This window comes from Prenolepis imparis, unplaced genomic scaffold (assembly GCF_030444845.1).
Source record: "Prenolepis imparis isolate NDT839.2.m4 unplaced genomic scaffold, iyPreImpa1.0 SCAF_10, whole genome shotgun sequence".
In the NCBI taxonomy this organism is placed as follows: Eukaryota; Metazoa; Arthropoda; class Insecta; order Hymenoptera; family Formicidae; genus Prenolepis; species Prenolepis imparis.
This window is the reverse complement of record NW_028141168.1, coordinates 8501729-8520459: the sequence shown is the minus strand read 5'-3', so window position 1 is coordinate 8520459 and position 18731 is coordinate 8501729.

Sequence of the window (18731 nt, the reverse complement as noted above, 5' to 3'; positions counted from 1 at the left end):
AGCCAAAAATTCATCGATTATACATTTTAATAGTACATTTATTACAGAATCTTTTGGTACCAAGCAGACAACAGCGTACATATTTTTTAATACGATAAACATAAATTAAGGATGCGTCGCACAGGGTCCGCGTCAAAAAAGTATCAATTTCTAATATTTTAAGACGAGCCAAAAATTCATCGATTATACATTTTAATAGTACATTTAATACAGAATCATTTGGTACCCAACAGACAACAGCGTACAAATTTTTTCATTTGCTATACATAAATTAAGGATGCGTCGCATGGGATCAGCGGTAAAAAAGTATCGATTTCTAATATTTAAAGACGAGCCAAAAATTCATCGATTATACATTTTAATAGTACATTGATTACAGAATCATTTGGTACCAAACAGACACCAGCGTACAAATTTTTTAATACGATAAACATAAATTAAGGATGCGTCGCACAGGGTCCGCGTGAAAAAAGTATCAATTTCTAATATTTTAAGACGAGCCAAAAATTCATCGATTATACATTTTAATAGTACATTTAATACAGAATCATTTGGTACCAAACAGACAACAGCGTACAAACTTTTTCATTTGCTATACATAAATTAAGGATGCGTCGCATGGGGTCAGCGGTAAAAAAGTATTGTTTTCTAATATTTAAAGACGAGCCAAAAATTCATCGATTATACATTTTAATAGTACATTGATTACAGAATCTTTTGGTACCAAACAGACACCAGCGTACACATTTTTTAATACGATAAACATAAATTAAATATGCGTCGCACATGGTCCGCGTCAAAAAAGTATCGATTTCTAATATTTTAAGACGAGCCAAAAATTCATCGATTATACATTTTAATAGTACATTGATTACAGTATCATTTGGTACCAAACAGACACCAGCGTACAAATTTTTTAACTTGATATACATAAATTAAGGTTGCGTCGCATGGGGTCAGCGGTAAAAAAGTATCGTTTTCTAATATTTAAAGACGAGCCAAAAATTCATCGATTATACATTTTAATAGTACATTGATTACAGAATCATTTGGTACCAAACAGACACCAGCGTACAAATTTTTTAATACGATAAACATAAATTAAGGATGCGTCGCACAGGGTCCGCGTGAAAAAAGTATCAATTTCTAATATTTTAAGACGAGCCAAAAATTCATCGATTATACATTTTAATAGTACATTTAATACAGAATCATTTGGTACCCAACAGACAACAGCGTACAAACTTTTTCATTTGCTATACATAAATTAAGGATGCGTCGCATGGGATCAGCGGTAAAAAAGTATCGATTTCTAATATTTAAAGACGAGCCAAAAATTCATCGATTATACATTTTAATAGTACATTGATTACAGAATCATTTGGTACCAAACAGACACCAGCGTACAAATTTTTTAATACCATAAACATAAATTAAGGATGCGTCGCACAGGGTCCGCGTGAAAAAAGTATCAATTTCTAATATTTTAAGACGAGCCAAAAATTCATCGATTATACATTTTAATAGTACATTTAATACAGAATCATTTGGTACCAAACAGACAACAGCGTACAAACTTTTTCATTTGCTATACATAAATTAAGGATGCGTCGCATGGGATCAGCGGTAAAAAAGTATCGATTTCTAATATTTAAAGACGAGCCAAAAATTCATCGATTATACATTATAATAGTACATTGATTACAGAATCATTTGGTACCAAACAGACACCAGCGTACAAATTTTTTAATACGATAAACATAAATTAAGGATGCGTCGCACAGGGTCCGCGTCAAAAAAGTATCAATTTCTAATATTTTAAGACGAGCCAAAAATTCATCGAGTAAACATTTTAATAGTACATTGATTACAGAATCTTTTGGTACCATGCAGACACCAGCGTACAAATTTTTTAATACGATAAACATAAAATAAGGATGCGTCGCACAGGGTCAGCGGTAAAAAGTATCGATTTCCAATATTTTGAGACGAGCCAAAAATTCATCGATTATACATTTTAATAGTACATTGATTACAGTATCATTTGGTACCAAGCAGACAACAGCGTACATATTTTTTAATACGATAAACATAAATTAAGGATGCGTCGCACAGGGTCAGCGGTAAAAAGTATCGAATTCCAATATTTTGAGACGAGCCAAAAATTCATCGATTATACATTTTAATAGTACATTGATTACAGTATCATTTGGTACCAAACAGACACCAGCGTACAAATTTTTTAATACGATTAACATAAATTAAGGATGCGTCGCACAGGGTCCGCGTGAAAAAAGTATCAATTTCTAATATTTTAAGACGAGCCAAAAATTCATCGATTATACATTTTAATAGTACATTTAATACAGAATCACTTGGTACCAAACAGACAACAGCGTACAAACTTTTTCATTTGCTATACATAAATTAAGGATGCGTCGCATGGGGTCAGCGGTAAAAAAGTATTGTTTTCTAATATTTAAAGACGAGCCAAAAATTCATCGATTATACATTTTAATAGTACATTGATTACAGAATCTTTTGGTACCAAACAGACACCAGCGTACAAATTTTTTAATACGATAAACATAAATTAAATATGCGTCGCACATGGTCCGCGTCAAAAAAGTATCGATTTCTAATATTTTAAGACGAGCCAAAAATTCATCGAGTAAACATTTTAATAGTACATTGATTACAGAATCTTTTGGTACCATGCAGACACCAGCGTACACATTTTTTAATACGATAAACATTAAATAAGTACGCGTCGCACAGGGTCCGCGGTAAAAATGTATCGATTTCCAATATTTTAAGACGAGCCAAAAATTCATCGATTATACATTTTAATAGTACATTTATTACAGAATCTTTTGGTACCAAGCAGACAACAGCGTACATATTTTTTAATACGATAAACATAAATTAAGGATGCGTCGCACAGGGTCCGCGTCAAAAAAGTATCAATTTCTAATATTTTAAGACGAGCCAAAAATTCATCGATTATACATTTTAATAGTACATTTAATACAGAATCATTTGGTACCCAACAGACAACAGCGTACAAATTTTTTCATTTGCTATACATAAATTAAGGATGCGTCGCATGGGATCAGCGGTAAAAAAGTATCGATTTCTAATATTTAAAGACGAGCCAAAAATTCATCGATTATACATTTTAATAGTACATTGATTACAGAATCATTTGGTACCAAACAGACACCAGCGTACAAATTTTTTAACTTGATATACATAAATTAAAATTGCGTCGCATGGGGTCAGCGGTAAAAAAGTATCGTTTTCTAATATTTAAAGACGAGCCAAAAATTCATCGATTATACATTTTAATAGTACATTGATTACAGAATCTTTTGGTACCAAACAGACACCAGCGTACAAATTTTTTAATACGATAAACATAAATTAAGTATGCGTCGCACATGGTCCGCGTCAAAAAAGTATCGATTTCCAATATTTTAAGACGAGCCAAAAATTCATCGATTATACATTTTAATAGTACATTGATTACAGTATCATTTGGTACCAAACAGACACCAGCGTACAAATTTTTTAACTTGATATACATAAATTAAGGTTGCGCCGCATGGGGTCAGCGGTAAAAAAGTATCGTTTTCTAATATTTAAAGACGAGCCAAAAATTCATCGATTATACATTTTAATAGTACATTTATTACAGAATCATTTGGTACCAAGCAGACAACAGCGTACAAACTTTTTCATTTGCTATACATAAATTAAGGATGCGTCGCACAGGGTCAGCGGTAAAAAGTATCGATTTCCAATATTTTGAGACGAGCCAAAAATTCATCGATTATACATTTTAATAGTACATTGATTACAGTATCATTTGGTACCAAACAGACACCAGCGTACAAATTTTTTAATACGATAAACATAAATTAAGGATGCGTCGCACAGGGTCCGCGTGAAAAAAGTATCAATTTCTAATATTTTAAGACGAGCCAAAAATTCATCGATTATACATTTTAATAGTACATTTAATACAGAATCACTTGGTACCAAACAGACAACAGCGTACAAACTTTTTCATTTGCTATACATAAATTAAGGATGCGTCGCATGGGGTCAGCGGTAAAAAAGTATTGTTTTCTAATATTTAAAGACGAGCCAAAAATTCATCGATTATACATTTTAATAGTACATTGATTACAGAATCTTTTGGTACCAAACAGACACCAGCGTACAAATTTTTTAATACGATAAACATAAATTAAATATGCGTCGCACATGGTCCGCGTCAAAAAAGTATCGATTTCTAATATTTTAAGACGAGCCAAAAATTCATCGAGTAAACATTTTAATAGTACATTGATTACAGAATCTTTTGGTACCATGCAGACACCAGCGTACACATTTTTTAATACGATAAACATTAAATAAGTACGCGTCGCACAGGGTCCGCGGTAAAAAAGTATCGATTTCCAATATTTTAAGACGAGCCAAAAATTCATCGATTATACATTTTAATAGTACATTTATTACAGAATCTTTTGGTACCAAGCAGACAACAGCGTACATATTTTTTAATACGATAAACATAAATTAAGGATGCGTCGCACAGGGTCCGCGTCAAAAAAGTATCAATTTCTAATATTTTAAGACGAGCCAAAAATTCATCGATTATACATTTTAATAGTACATTTAATACAGAATCATTTGGTACCCAACAGACAACAGCGTACAAATTTTTTCATTTGCTATACATAAATTAAGGATGCGTCGCATGGGATCAGCGGTAAAAAAGTATCGATTTCTAATATTTAAAGACGAGCCAAAAATTCATCGATTATACATTTTAATAGTACATTGATTACAGAATCATTTGGTACCAAACAGACACCAGCGTACAAATTTTTTAATACGATAAACATAAATTAAGGATGCGTCGCACAGGGTCCGCGTGAAAAAAGTATCAATTTCTAATATTTTAAGACGAGCCAAAAATTCATCGATTATACATTTTAATAGTACATTTAATACAGAATCATTTGGTACCAAACAGACAACAGCGTACAAACTTTTTCATTTGCTATACATAAATTAAGGATGCGTCGCATGGGGTCAGCGGTAAAAAAGTATTGTTTTCTAATATTTAAAGACGAGCCAAAAATTCATCGATTATACATTTTAATAGTACATTGATTACAGAATCTTTTGGTACCAAACAGACACCAGCGTACAAATTTTTTAATACGATAAACATAAATTAAGGATGCGTCGCACAGGGTCCGCGTCAAAAAAGTATCAATTTCTAATATTTTAAGACGAGCCAAAAATTCATCGATTATACATTTTAATAGTACATTTAATACAGAATCATTTGGTACCAAACAGACAACAGCGTACAAACTTTTTCATTTGCTATACATAAATTAAGGATGCGTCGCATGGGATCAGCGGTAAAAAAGTATCGATTTCTAATATTTAAAGACGAGCCAAAAATTCATCGATTATACATTTTAATAGTACATTGATTATAGTATCATTTGGTACCAAACAGACACCAGCGTACAAATTTTTTAACTTGATATACAAAATTAAGGTTGCGTCGCATGGGGTCAGCGGTAAAAAAGTATCGTTTTCTAATATTTAAAGACGAGCCAAAAATTCATCGATTATACAGTTTAATAGTACATTTATTACAGAATCATTTGGTACCAAGCAGACAACAGCGTACAAACTTTTTCATTTGCTATACATAAATTAAGGATGCGTCGCACAGGGTCAGCGGTAAAAAGTATCGATTTCCAATATTTTGAGACGAGCCAAAAATTCATCGATTATACATTTTAATAGTACATTGATTACAGTATCATTTGGTACCAAACAGACACCAGCGTACAAATTTTTTAACTTGATATACATAAATTAAGGTTGCGTCGCATGGGGTCAGCGGTAAAAAAGTATCGTTTTCTAATATTTAAAGACGAGCCAAAAATTCATCGATTATACATTTTAATAGTACATTGATTACAGAATCATTTGGTACCAAACAGACACCAGCGTACAAATTTTTTAATACGATAAACATAAATTAAGGATGCGTCGCACAGGGTCCGCGTGAAAAAAGTATCAATTTCTAATATTTTAAGACGAGCCAAAAATTCATCGATTATACATTTTAATAGTACATTTAATACAGAATCATTTGGTACCCAACAGACAACAGCGTACAAACTTTTTCATTTGCTATACATAAATTAAGGATGCGTCGCATGGGATCAGCGGTAAAAAAGTATCGATTTCTAATATTTAAAGACGAGCCAAAAATTCATCGATTATACATTTTAATAGTACATTGATTACAGAATCATTTGGTACCAAACAGACACCAGCGTACAAATTTTTTAATACCATAAACATAAATTAAGGATGCGTCGCACAGGGTCCGCGTCAAAAAAGTATCAATTTCTAATATTTTAAGACGAGCCAAAAATTCATCGATTATACATTTTAATAGTACATTTAATACAGAATCATTTGGTACCAAACAGACAACAGCGTACAAACTTTTTCATTTGCTATACATAAATTAAGGATGCGTCGCATGGGATCAGCGGTAAAAAAGTATCGATTTCTAATATTTAAAGACGAGCCAAAAATTCATCGATTATACATTATAATAGTACATTGATTACAGAATCATTTGGTACCAAACAGACACCAGCGTACAAATTTTTTAATACGATAAACATAAATTAAGGATGCGTCGCACAGGGTCCGCGTCAAAAAAGTATCAATTTCTAATATTTTAAGACTAGCCAAAAATTCATCGAGTAAACATTTTAATAGTACATTTATTACAGAATCTTTTGGTACCATGCAGACACCAGCGTACAAATTTTTTAATACGATAAACATAAAATAAGGATGCGTCGCACAGGGTCAGCGGTAAAAAGTATCGATTTCCAATATTTTGAGACGAGCCAAAAATTCATCGATTATACATTTTAATAGTACATTGATTACAGTATCATTTGGTACCAAGCAGACAACAGCGTACATATTTTTTAATACGATAAACATAAATTAAGGATGCGTCGCACAGGGTCCGCGTCAAAAAAGTATCAATTTCTAATATTTTAAGACGAGCCAAAAATTCATCGATTATACATTTTAATAGTACATTTAATACAGAATCATTTGGTACCCAACAGACAACAGCGTACAAATTTTTTCATTTGCTATACATAAATTAAGGATGCGTCGCATGGGATCAGCGGTAAAAAAGTATCGATTTCTAATATTTAAAGACGAGCCAAAAATTCATCGATTATACATTTTAATAGTACATTGATTACAGAATCATTTGGTACCAAACAGACACCAGCGTACAAATTTTTTAATACGATAAACATAAATTAAGGATGCGTCGCACAGGGTCCGCGTGAAAAAAGTATCAATTTCTAATATTTTAAGACGAGCCAAAAATTCATCGATTATACATTTTAATAGTACATTTAATACAGAATCATTTGGTACCAAACAGACAACAGCGTACAAACTTTTTCATTTGCTATACATAAATTAAGGATGCGTCGCATGGGGTCAGCGGTAAAAAAGTATGGTTTTCTAATATTTAAAGACGAGCCAAAAATTCATCGATTATACATTTTAATAGTACATTGATTACAGAATCTTTTGGTACCAAACAGACACCAGCGTACACATTTTTTAATACGATAAACATAAATTAAATATGCGTCGCACATGGTCCGCGTCAAAAAAGTATCGATTTCTAATATTTTAAGACGAGCCAAAAATTCATCGAGTAAACATTTTAATAGTACATTGATTACAGAATCTTTTGGTACCATGCAGACACCAGCGTACACATTTTTTAATACGATAAACATAAAATAAGTACGCGTCGCACAGGGTCCGCGGTAAAAAAGTATCGATTTCCAATATTTTAAGACGAGCCAAAAATTCATCGATTATACATTTAAATAGTACATTTATTACAGAATCTTTTGGTACCAAGCAGACAACAGCGTACATATTTTTTAATACGATAAACATAAAATAAGTATGCGTCGCACAGGGTCAGCGGTAAAAATTATCGATTTCCAATATTTTAAGACGAGCCAAAAATTCATCGATTATACATTTTAATAGTACATTGATTACAGTATCATTTGGTACCAAACAGACACCAGCGTACAAATTTTTTAATACGATAAACATAAATTAAGGATGCGTCGCACAGGGTCCGCGTCAAAAAAGTATCAATTTCTAATATTTTAAGACGAGCCAAAAATTCATCGATTATACATTTTAATAGTACATTTAATACAGAATCATTTGGTACCAAACAGACAACAGCGTACAAACTTTTTCATTTGCTATACATAAATTAAGGATGCGTCGCATGGGATCAGCGGTAAAAAAGTATCGATTTCTAATATTTAAAGACGAGCCAAAAATTCATCGATTATACATTTTAATAGTACATTGATTATAGAATCATTTGGTACCAAACATACCTCAGCGTACAAATTTTTTAACTTGATATACATAAATTAAAATTGCGTCGCATGGGGTCAGCGGTAAAAAAGTATCGTTTTCTAATATTTAAAGACGAGCCAAAAATTCATCGATTATACATTTTAATAGTACATTGATTACAGAATCTTTTGGTACCAAACAGACACCAGCGTACAAATTTTTTAATACGATAAACATAAATTAAGTATGCGTCGCACATGGTCCGCGTCAAAAAAGTATCGATTTCTAATATTTTAAGACGAGCCAAAAATTCATCGATTATACATTTTAATAGTACATTTAATACAGAATCATTTGGGACCAAACAGACAACAGCGTACAAACTTTTTCATTTGCTATACATAAATTAAGGATGCGTCGCATGGGATCAGCGGTAAAAAGTATCGATTTCTAATATTTAAAGACGAGCCAAAAATTCATCGATTATACATTTTAATAGTACATTGATTACAGAATCATTTGGTACCAAACATACACCAGCGTACAAATTTTTTAACTTGATATACATAAATTAAAATTGCGTCGCATGGGGTCAGCGGTAAAAAGTATCGATTTCTAATATTTAAAGACGAGCCAAAAATTCATCGATTATACATTTTAATAGTACATTGATTACAGAATCATTTGGTACCAAACAGACACCAGCGTACAAATTTTTTAATACGATAAACATAAATTAAATATGCGTCGCACATGGTCCGCGTCAAAAAAGTATCGATTTCTAATATTTTAAGACGAGCCAAAAATTCATCGAGTAAACATTTTAATAGTACATTGATTACAGAATCTTTTGGTACCATGCAGACACCAGCGTACACATTTTTTAATACGTTAAACATAAAATAAGTACGCGTCGCACAGGGTCCGCGGTAAAAAAGTATCGATTTCCAATATTTTAAGACGAGCCAAAAATTCATCGATTATACATTTAAATAGTACATTTATTACAGAATCTTTTGGTACCAAGCAGACAACAGCGTACATATTTTTTAATACGATAAACATAAAATAAGTATGCGTCGCACAGGGTCAGCGGTAAAAAAGTATCGATTTCCAATATTTTAAGACGAGCCAAAAATTCATCGATTATACATTTTAATAGTACATTTATTACAGAATCTTTTGGTACCAAGCAGACAACAGCGTACATATTTTTTAATACGATAAACATAAATTAAGGATGCGTCGCACAGGGTCCGCGTCAAAAAAGTATCAATTTCTAATATTTTAAGACGAGCCAAAAATTCATCGATTATACATTTTAATAGTACATTTAATACAGAATCATTTGGTACCCAACAGACAACAGCGTACAAATTTTTTCATTTGCTATACATAAATTAAGGATGCGTCGCATGGGATCAGCGGTAAAAAAGTATCGATTTCTAATATTTAAAGACGAGCCAAAAATTCATCGATTATACATTTTAATAGTACATTGATTACAGAATCATTTGGTACCAAACAGACACCAGCGTACAAATTTTTTAATACGATAAACATAAATTAAGGATGCGTCGCACAGGGTCCGCGTGAAAAAAGTATCAATTTCTAATATTTTAAGACGAGCCAAAAATTCATCGATTATACATTTTAATAGTACATTTAATACAGAATCATTTGGTACCAAACAGACAACAGCGTACAAACTTTTTCATTTGCTATACATAAATTAAGGATGCGTCGCATGGGGTCAGCGGTAAAAAAGTATTGTTTTCTAATATTTAAAGACGAGCCAAAAATTCATCGATTATACATTTTAATAGTACATTGATTACAGAATCTTTTGGTACCAAACAGACACCAGCGTACAAATTTTTTAATACGATAAACATAAATTAAATATGCGTCGCACATGGTCCGCGTCAAAAAAGTATCGATTTCTAATATTTTAAGACGAGCCAAAAATTCATCGAGTAAACATTTTAATAGTACATTGATTACAGAATCTTTTGGTACCATGCAGACACCAGCGTACACATTTTTTAATACGATAAACATAAATTAAGTATGCGTCGCACATGGTCCGCGTCAAAAAAGTATCGATTTCTAATATTTTAAGACGAGCCAAAAATTCATCGAGTAAACATTTTAATAGTACATTGATTACAGAATCTTTTGGTACCATGCAGACACCAGCGTACAAATTTTTTAATACGATAAACATAAAATAAGTACGCGTCGCACAGGGTCCGCGGTAAAAAAGTATCGATTTCCAATATTTTAAGACGAGCCAAAAATTCATCGATTATACATTTTAATAGTACATTTAATACAGAATCACTTGGTACCAAACAGACAACAGCGTACAAACTTTTTCATTTGCTATACATAAATTAAGGATGCGTCGCATGGGGTCAGCGGTAAAAAAGTATCGTTTTCTAATATTTAAAGACGAGTCAAAAATTCATCGATTATACATTTTAATAGTACATTGATTACAGAATCTTTTGGTACCAAACAGACACCAGCGTACAAATTTTTTAATACGATAAACATAAATTAAGTATGCGTCGCACATGGTCCGCGTCAAAAAAGTATCGATTTCTAATATTTTAAGACGAGCCAAAAATTCATCGAGTAAACATTTTAATAGTACATTGATTACAGAATCTTTTGGTACCATGCAGACACCAGCGTACAAATTTTTTAATACGATAAACATAAAATAAGTATGCGTCGCACAGGGTCAGCGGTAAAAAGTATCGATTTCCAATATTTAAAGACGAGCCAAAAATTCGTCGATTATACATTTTAATAGTACATTGATTACAGTATCATTTGGTACCAAACAGACACCAGCGTACAAATTTTTTAACTTGATATACATAAATTAAGGTTGCGTCGCATGGGGTCAGCGGTAAAAAAGTATCGTTTTCTAATATTTAAAGACGAGCCAAAAATTCATCGATTATACATTTTAATAGTACATTTATTACAGAATCATTTGGTACCAAGCAGACAACAGCGTACAAACTTTTTCATTTGCTATACATAAATTAAGGATGCGTCGCACAGGGTCAGCGGTAAAAAGTATCGATTTCCAATATTTTGAGACGAGCCAAAAATTCATCGATTATACATTTTAATAGTACATTGATTACAGTATCATTTGGTACCAAACAGACACCAGCGTACAAATTTTTTAATACGATAAACATAAATTAAGGATGCGTCGCACAGGGTCCGCGTCAAAAAAGTATCAATTTCTAATATTTTAAGACGAGCCAAAAATTCATCGATTATACATTTTAATAGTACATTTAATACAGAATCACTTGGTACCAAACAGACAACAGCGTACAAACTTTTTCATTTGCTATACATAAATTAAGGAAGCGTCGCATGGGGTCAGCGGTAAAAAAGTATTGTTTTCTAATATTTAAAGACGAGCCAAAAATTCATCGATTATACATTTTAATAGTACATTGATTACAGAATCTTTTGGTACCAAACAGACACCAGCGTACAAATTTTTTAATACGATAAACATAAATTAAATATGCGTCGCACATGGTCCGCGTCAAAAAAGTATCGATTTCTAATATTTTAAGACGAGCCAAAAATTCATCGAGTAAACATTTTAATAGTACATTGATTACAGAATCTTTTGGTACCAAACAGACACCAGCGTACACATTTTTTAATACGATAAACATAAATTAAATATGCGTCGCACATGGTCCGCGTCAAAAAAGTATCGATTTCTAATATTTTAAGACGAGCCAAAAATTCATCGAGTAAACATTTTAATAGTACATTGATTATAGAATCATTTGGTACCAAACATACCTCAGCGTACAAATTTTTTAACTTGATATACATAAATTAAAATTGCGTCGCATGGGGTCAGCGGTAAAAAAGTATCGTTTTCTAATATTTAAAGACGAGCCAAAAATTCATCGATTATACATTTTAATAGTACATTGATTACAGAATCTTTTGGTACCAAACAGACACCAGCGTACAAATTTTTTAATACGATAAACATAAATTAAGTATGCGTCGCACATGGTCCGCGTCAAAAAAGTATCGATTTCTAATATTTTAAGACGAGCCAAAAATTCATCGATTATACATTTTAATAGTACATTTAATACAGAATCATTTGGGACCAAACAGACAACAGCGTACAAACTTTTTCATTTGCTATACATAAATTAAGGATGCGTCGCATGGGATCAGCGGTAAAAAGTATCGATTTCTAATATTTAAAGACGAGCCAAAAATTCATCGATTATACATTTTAATAGTACATTGATTACAGAATCATTTGGTACCAAACATACACCAGCGTACAAATTTTTTAACTTGATATACATAAATTAAAATTGCGTCGCATGGGGTCAGCGGTAAAAAGTATCGATTTCTAATATTTAAAGACGAGCCAAAAATTCATCGATTATACATTTTAATAGTACATTGATTACAGAATCATTTGGTACCAAACAGACACCAGCGTACAAATTTTTTAATACGATAAACATAAATTAAATATGCGTCGCACATGGTCCGCGTCAAAAAAGTATCGATTTCTAATATTTTAAGACGAGCCAAAAATTCATCGAGTAAACATTTTAATAGTACATTGATTACAGAATCTTTTGGTACCATGCAGACACCAGCGTACACATTTTTTAATACGTTAAACATAAAATAAGTACGCGTCGCACAGGGTCCGCGGTAAAAAAGTATCGATTTCCAATATTTTAAGACGAGCCAAAAATTCATCGATTATACATTTAAATAGTACATTTATTACAGAATCTTTTGGTACCAAGCAGACAACAGCGTACATATTTTTTAATACGATAAACATAAAATAAGTATGCGTCGCACAGGGTCAGCGGTAAAAAAGTATCGATTTCCAATATTTTAAGACGAGCCAAAAATTCATCGATTATACATTTTAATAGTACATTTATTACAGAATCTTTTGGTACCAAGCAGACAACAGCGTACATATTTTTTAATACGATAAACATAAATTAAGGATGCGTCGCACAGGGTCCGCGTCAAAAAAGTATCAATTTCTAATATTTTAAGACGAGCCAAAAATTCATCGATTATACATTTTAATAGTACATTTAATACAGAATCATTTGGTACCCAACAGACAACAGCGTACAAATTTTTTCATTTGCTATACATAAATTAAGGATGCGTCGCATGGGATCAGCGGTAAAAAAGTATCGATTTCTAATATTTAAAGACGAGCCAAAAATTCATCGATTATACATTTTAATAGTACATTGATTACAGAATCATTTGGTACCAAACAGACACCAGCGTACAAATTTTTTAATACGATAAACATAAATTAAGGATGCGTCGCACAGGGTCCGCGTGAAAAAAGTATCAATTTCTAATATTTTAAGACGAGCCAAAAATTCATCGATTATACATTTTAATAGTACATTTAATACAGAATCATTTGGTACCAAACAGACAACAGCGTACAAACTTTTTCATTTGCTATACATAAATTAAGGATGCGTCGCATGGGGTCAGCGGTAAAAAAGTATTGTTTTCTAATATTTAAAGACGAGCCAAAAATTCATCGATTATACATTTTAATAGTACATTGATTACAGAATCTTTTGGTACCAAACAGACACCAGCGTACAAATTTTTTAATACGATAAACATAAATTAAATATGCGTCGCACATGGTCCGCGTCAAAAAAGTATCGATTTCTAATATTTTAAGACGAGCCAAAAATTCATCGAGTAAACATTTTAATAGTACATTGATTACAGAATCTTTTGGTACCATGCAGACACCAGCGTACACATTTTTTAATACGATAAACATAAATTAAGTATGCGTCGCACATGGTCCGCGTCAAAAAAGTATCGATTTCTAATATTTTAAGACGAGCCAAAAATTCATCGAGTAAACATTTTAATAGTACATTGATTACAGAATCTTTTGGTACCATGCAGACACCAGCGTACAAATTTTTTAATACGATAAACATAAAATAAGTACGCGTCGCACAGGGTCCGCGGTAAAAAAGTATCGATTTCCAATATTTTAAGACGAGCCAAAAATTCATCGATTATACATTTTAATAGTACATTTAATACAGAATCACTTGGTACCAAACAGACAACAGCGTACAAACTTTTTCATTTGCTATACATAAATTAAGGATGCGTCGCATGGGGTCAGCGGTAAAAAAGTATCGTTTTCTAATATTTAAAGACGAGTCAAAAATTCATCGATTATACATTTTAATAGTACATTGATTACAGAATCTTTTGGTACCAAACAGACACCAGCGTACAAATTTTTTAATACGATAAACATAAATTAAGTATGCGTCGCACATGGTCCGCGTCAAAAAAGTATCGATTTCTAATATTTTAAGACGAGCCAAAAATTCATCGAGTAAACATTTTAATAGTACATTGATTACAGAATCTTTTGGTACCATGCAGACACCAGCGTACAAATTTTTTAATACGATAAACATAAAATAAGTATGCGTCGCGCAGGGTCAGCGGTAAAAAGTATCGATTTCCAATATTTTAAGACGAGCCAAAAATTCGTCGATTATACATTTTAATAGTACATTGATTACAGTATCATTTGGTACCAAACAGACACCAGCGTACAAATTTTTTAACTTGATATACATAAATTAAGGTTGCGTCGCATGGGGTCAGCGGTAAAAAAGTATCGTTTTCTAATATTTAAAGACGAGCCAAAAATTCATCGATTATACATTTTAATAGTACATTTATTACAGAATCATTTGGTACCAAGCAGACAACAGCGTACAAACTTTTTCATTTGCTATACATAAATTAAGGATGCGTCGCACAGGGTCAGCGGTAAAAAGTATCGATTTCCAATATTTTGAGACGAGCCAAAAATTCATCGATTATACATTTTAATAGTACATTGATTACAGTATCATTTGGTACCAAACAGACACCAGCGTACAAATTTTTTAATACGATAAACATAAATTAAGGATGCGTCGCACAGGGTCCGCGTCAAAAAAGTATCAATTTCTAATATTTTAAGACGAGCCAAAAATTCATCGATTATACATTTTAATAGTACATTTAATACAGAATCACTTGGTACCAAACAGACAACAGCGTACAAACTTTTTCATTTGCTATACATAAATTAAGGAAGCGTCGCATGGGGTCAGCGGTAAAAAAGTATTGTTTTCTAATATTTAAAGACGAGCCAAAAATTCATCGATTATACATTTTAATAGTACATTGATTACAGAATCTTTTGGTACCAAACAGACACCAGCGTACAAATTTTTTAATACGATAAACATAAATTAAATATGCGTCGCACATGGTCCGCGTCAAAAAAGTATCGATTTCTAATATTTTAAGACGAGCCAAAAATTCATCGAGTAAACATTTTAATAGTACATTGATTACAGAATCTTTTGGTACCAAACAGACACCAGCGTACACATTTTTTAATACGATAAACATAAATTAAATATGCGTCGCACATGGTCCGCGTCAAAAAAGTATCGATTTCTAATATTTTAAGACGAGCCAAAAATTCATCGAGTAAACATTTTAATAGTACATTGATTACAGAATCTTTTGGTACCATGCAGACACCAGCGTACACATTTTTTAATACGATAAACATAAAATAAGTACGCGTCGCACAGGGTCCGCGGTAAAAAAGTATCGATTTCCAATATATTAAGACGAGCCAAAAATTCATCGATTATACATTTAAATAGTACATTTATTACAGAATCTTTTGGTACCAAGCAGACAACAGCGTACATATTTTTTAATACGATAAACATAAAATAAGTATGCGTCGCACAGGGTCAGCGGTAAAAATTATCGATTTCCAATATTTTAAGACGAGCCAAAAATTCATCGATTATACATTTTAATAGTACATTGATTACAGTATCATTTGGTACCAAACAGACACCAGCGTACAAACTTTTTCATTTGCTATACATAAATTAAGGATGCGTCGCATGGGATCAGCGGTAAAAAAGTATCGATTTCTAATATTTAAAGACGAGCCAAAAATTCATCGATTATACATTTTAATAGTACATTGATTACAGAATCATTTGGTACCAAACAGACATCAGCGTACAAATTTTTTAATATCATAAACATAAATTAAGGATGCGTCGCACAGGGTCCGCGTCAAAAAAGTATCAATTTCTAATATTTTAAGACGAGCCAAAAATTCATCGATTATACATTTTAATAGTACATTTAATACAGAATCATTTGGTACCAAACAGACAACAGCGTACAAACTTTTTCATTTGCTATACATAAATTAAGGATGCGTCGCATGGGATCAGCGGTAAAAAAGTATCGATTTCTAATATTTAAAGACGAGCCAAAAATTCATCGATTATACATTTTAATAGTACATTGATTACAGAATCATTTGGTACCAAACAGACACCAGCGTACAAATTTTTTAATACGATAAACATAAATTAAGGATGCGTCGCACAGGGTCCGCGTCAAAAAAGTATCAATTTCTAATATTTTAAGACGAGCCAAAAATTCATCGAGTAAACATTTTAATAGTACATTGATTACAGAATCTTTTGGTACCATGCAGACACCAGCGTACAAATTTTTTAATACGATAAACATAAAATAAATATGCGTCGCACAGGGTCAGCGGTAAAAAGTATCGATTTCCAATATTTTGAGACGAGCCAAAAATTCATCGATTATACATTTTAATAGTACATTGATTACAGTATCATTTGGTACCAAACAGACACCAGCGTACAAATTTTTTAATACGATAAACATAAATTAAGGATGCGTCGCACAGGGTCCGCGTCAAAAAAGTATCAATTTCTAATATTTTAAGACGAGCCAAAAATTCATCGATTATACATTTTAATAGTACATTTAATACAGAATCACTTGGTACCAAACAGACAACAGCGTACAAACTTTTTCATTTGCTATACATAAATTAAGGATGCGTCGCATGGTGTCAGCGGTAAAAAAGTATTGTTTTCTAATATTTAAAGACGAGCCAAAAATTCATCGATTATACATTTTAATAGTACATTGATTACAGAATCTTTTGGTACCAAACAGACACCAGCGTACAAATTTTTTAATACGATAAACATAAATTAAATATGCGTCGCACATGGTCCGCGTCAAAAAAGTATCGATTTCTAATATTTTAAGACGAGCCAAAAATTCATCGAGTAAACATTTTAATAGTACATTGATTACAGAATCTTTTGGTACCATGCAGACACCAGCGTACACATTTTTTAATACGATAAACATTAAATAAGTACGCGTCGCACAGGGTCCGCGGTAAAAAAGTATCGATTTCCAATATTTTAAGACGAGCCAAAAATTCATCGATTATACATTTTAATAGTACATTTATTACAGAATCTTTTGGTACCAAGCAGACAACAGCGTACATATTTTTTAATACGATAAACATAAATTAAGGATGCGTCGCACAGGGTCCGCGTCAAAAAAGTATCAATTTCTAATATTTTAAGACGAGCCAAAAATTCATCGATTATACATTTTAATAGTACATTTAATACAGAATCATTTGGTACCCAACAGACAACAGCGTACAAATTTTTTCATTTGCTATACATAAATTAAGGATGCGTCGCATGGGATCAGCGGTAAAAAAGTATCGATTTCTAATATTTAAAGACGAGCCAAAAATTCATCGATTATACATTTTAATAGTACATTGATTACAGAATCATTTGGTACCAAACAGACACCAGCGTACAAATTTTTTAATACGATAAACATAAATTAAGGATGCGTCGCACAGGGTCCGCGTGAAAAAAGTATCAATTTCTAATATTTTAAGACGAGCCAAAAATTCATCGATTATACATTTTAATAGTACATTTAATACAGAATCATTTGGTACCAAACAGACAACAGCGTACAAACTTTTTCATTTGCTATACATAAATTAAGGATGCGTCGCATGGGGTCAGCGGTAAAAAAGTATTGTTTTCTAATATTTAAAGACGAGCCAAAAATTCATCGATTATACATTTTAATAGTACATTGATTACAGAATCTTTTGGTACCAAACAGACACCAGCGTACACATTTTTTAATACGATAAACATAAATTAAATATGCGTCGCACATGGTCCGCGTCAAAAAAGTATCGATTTCTAATA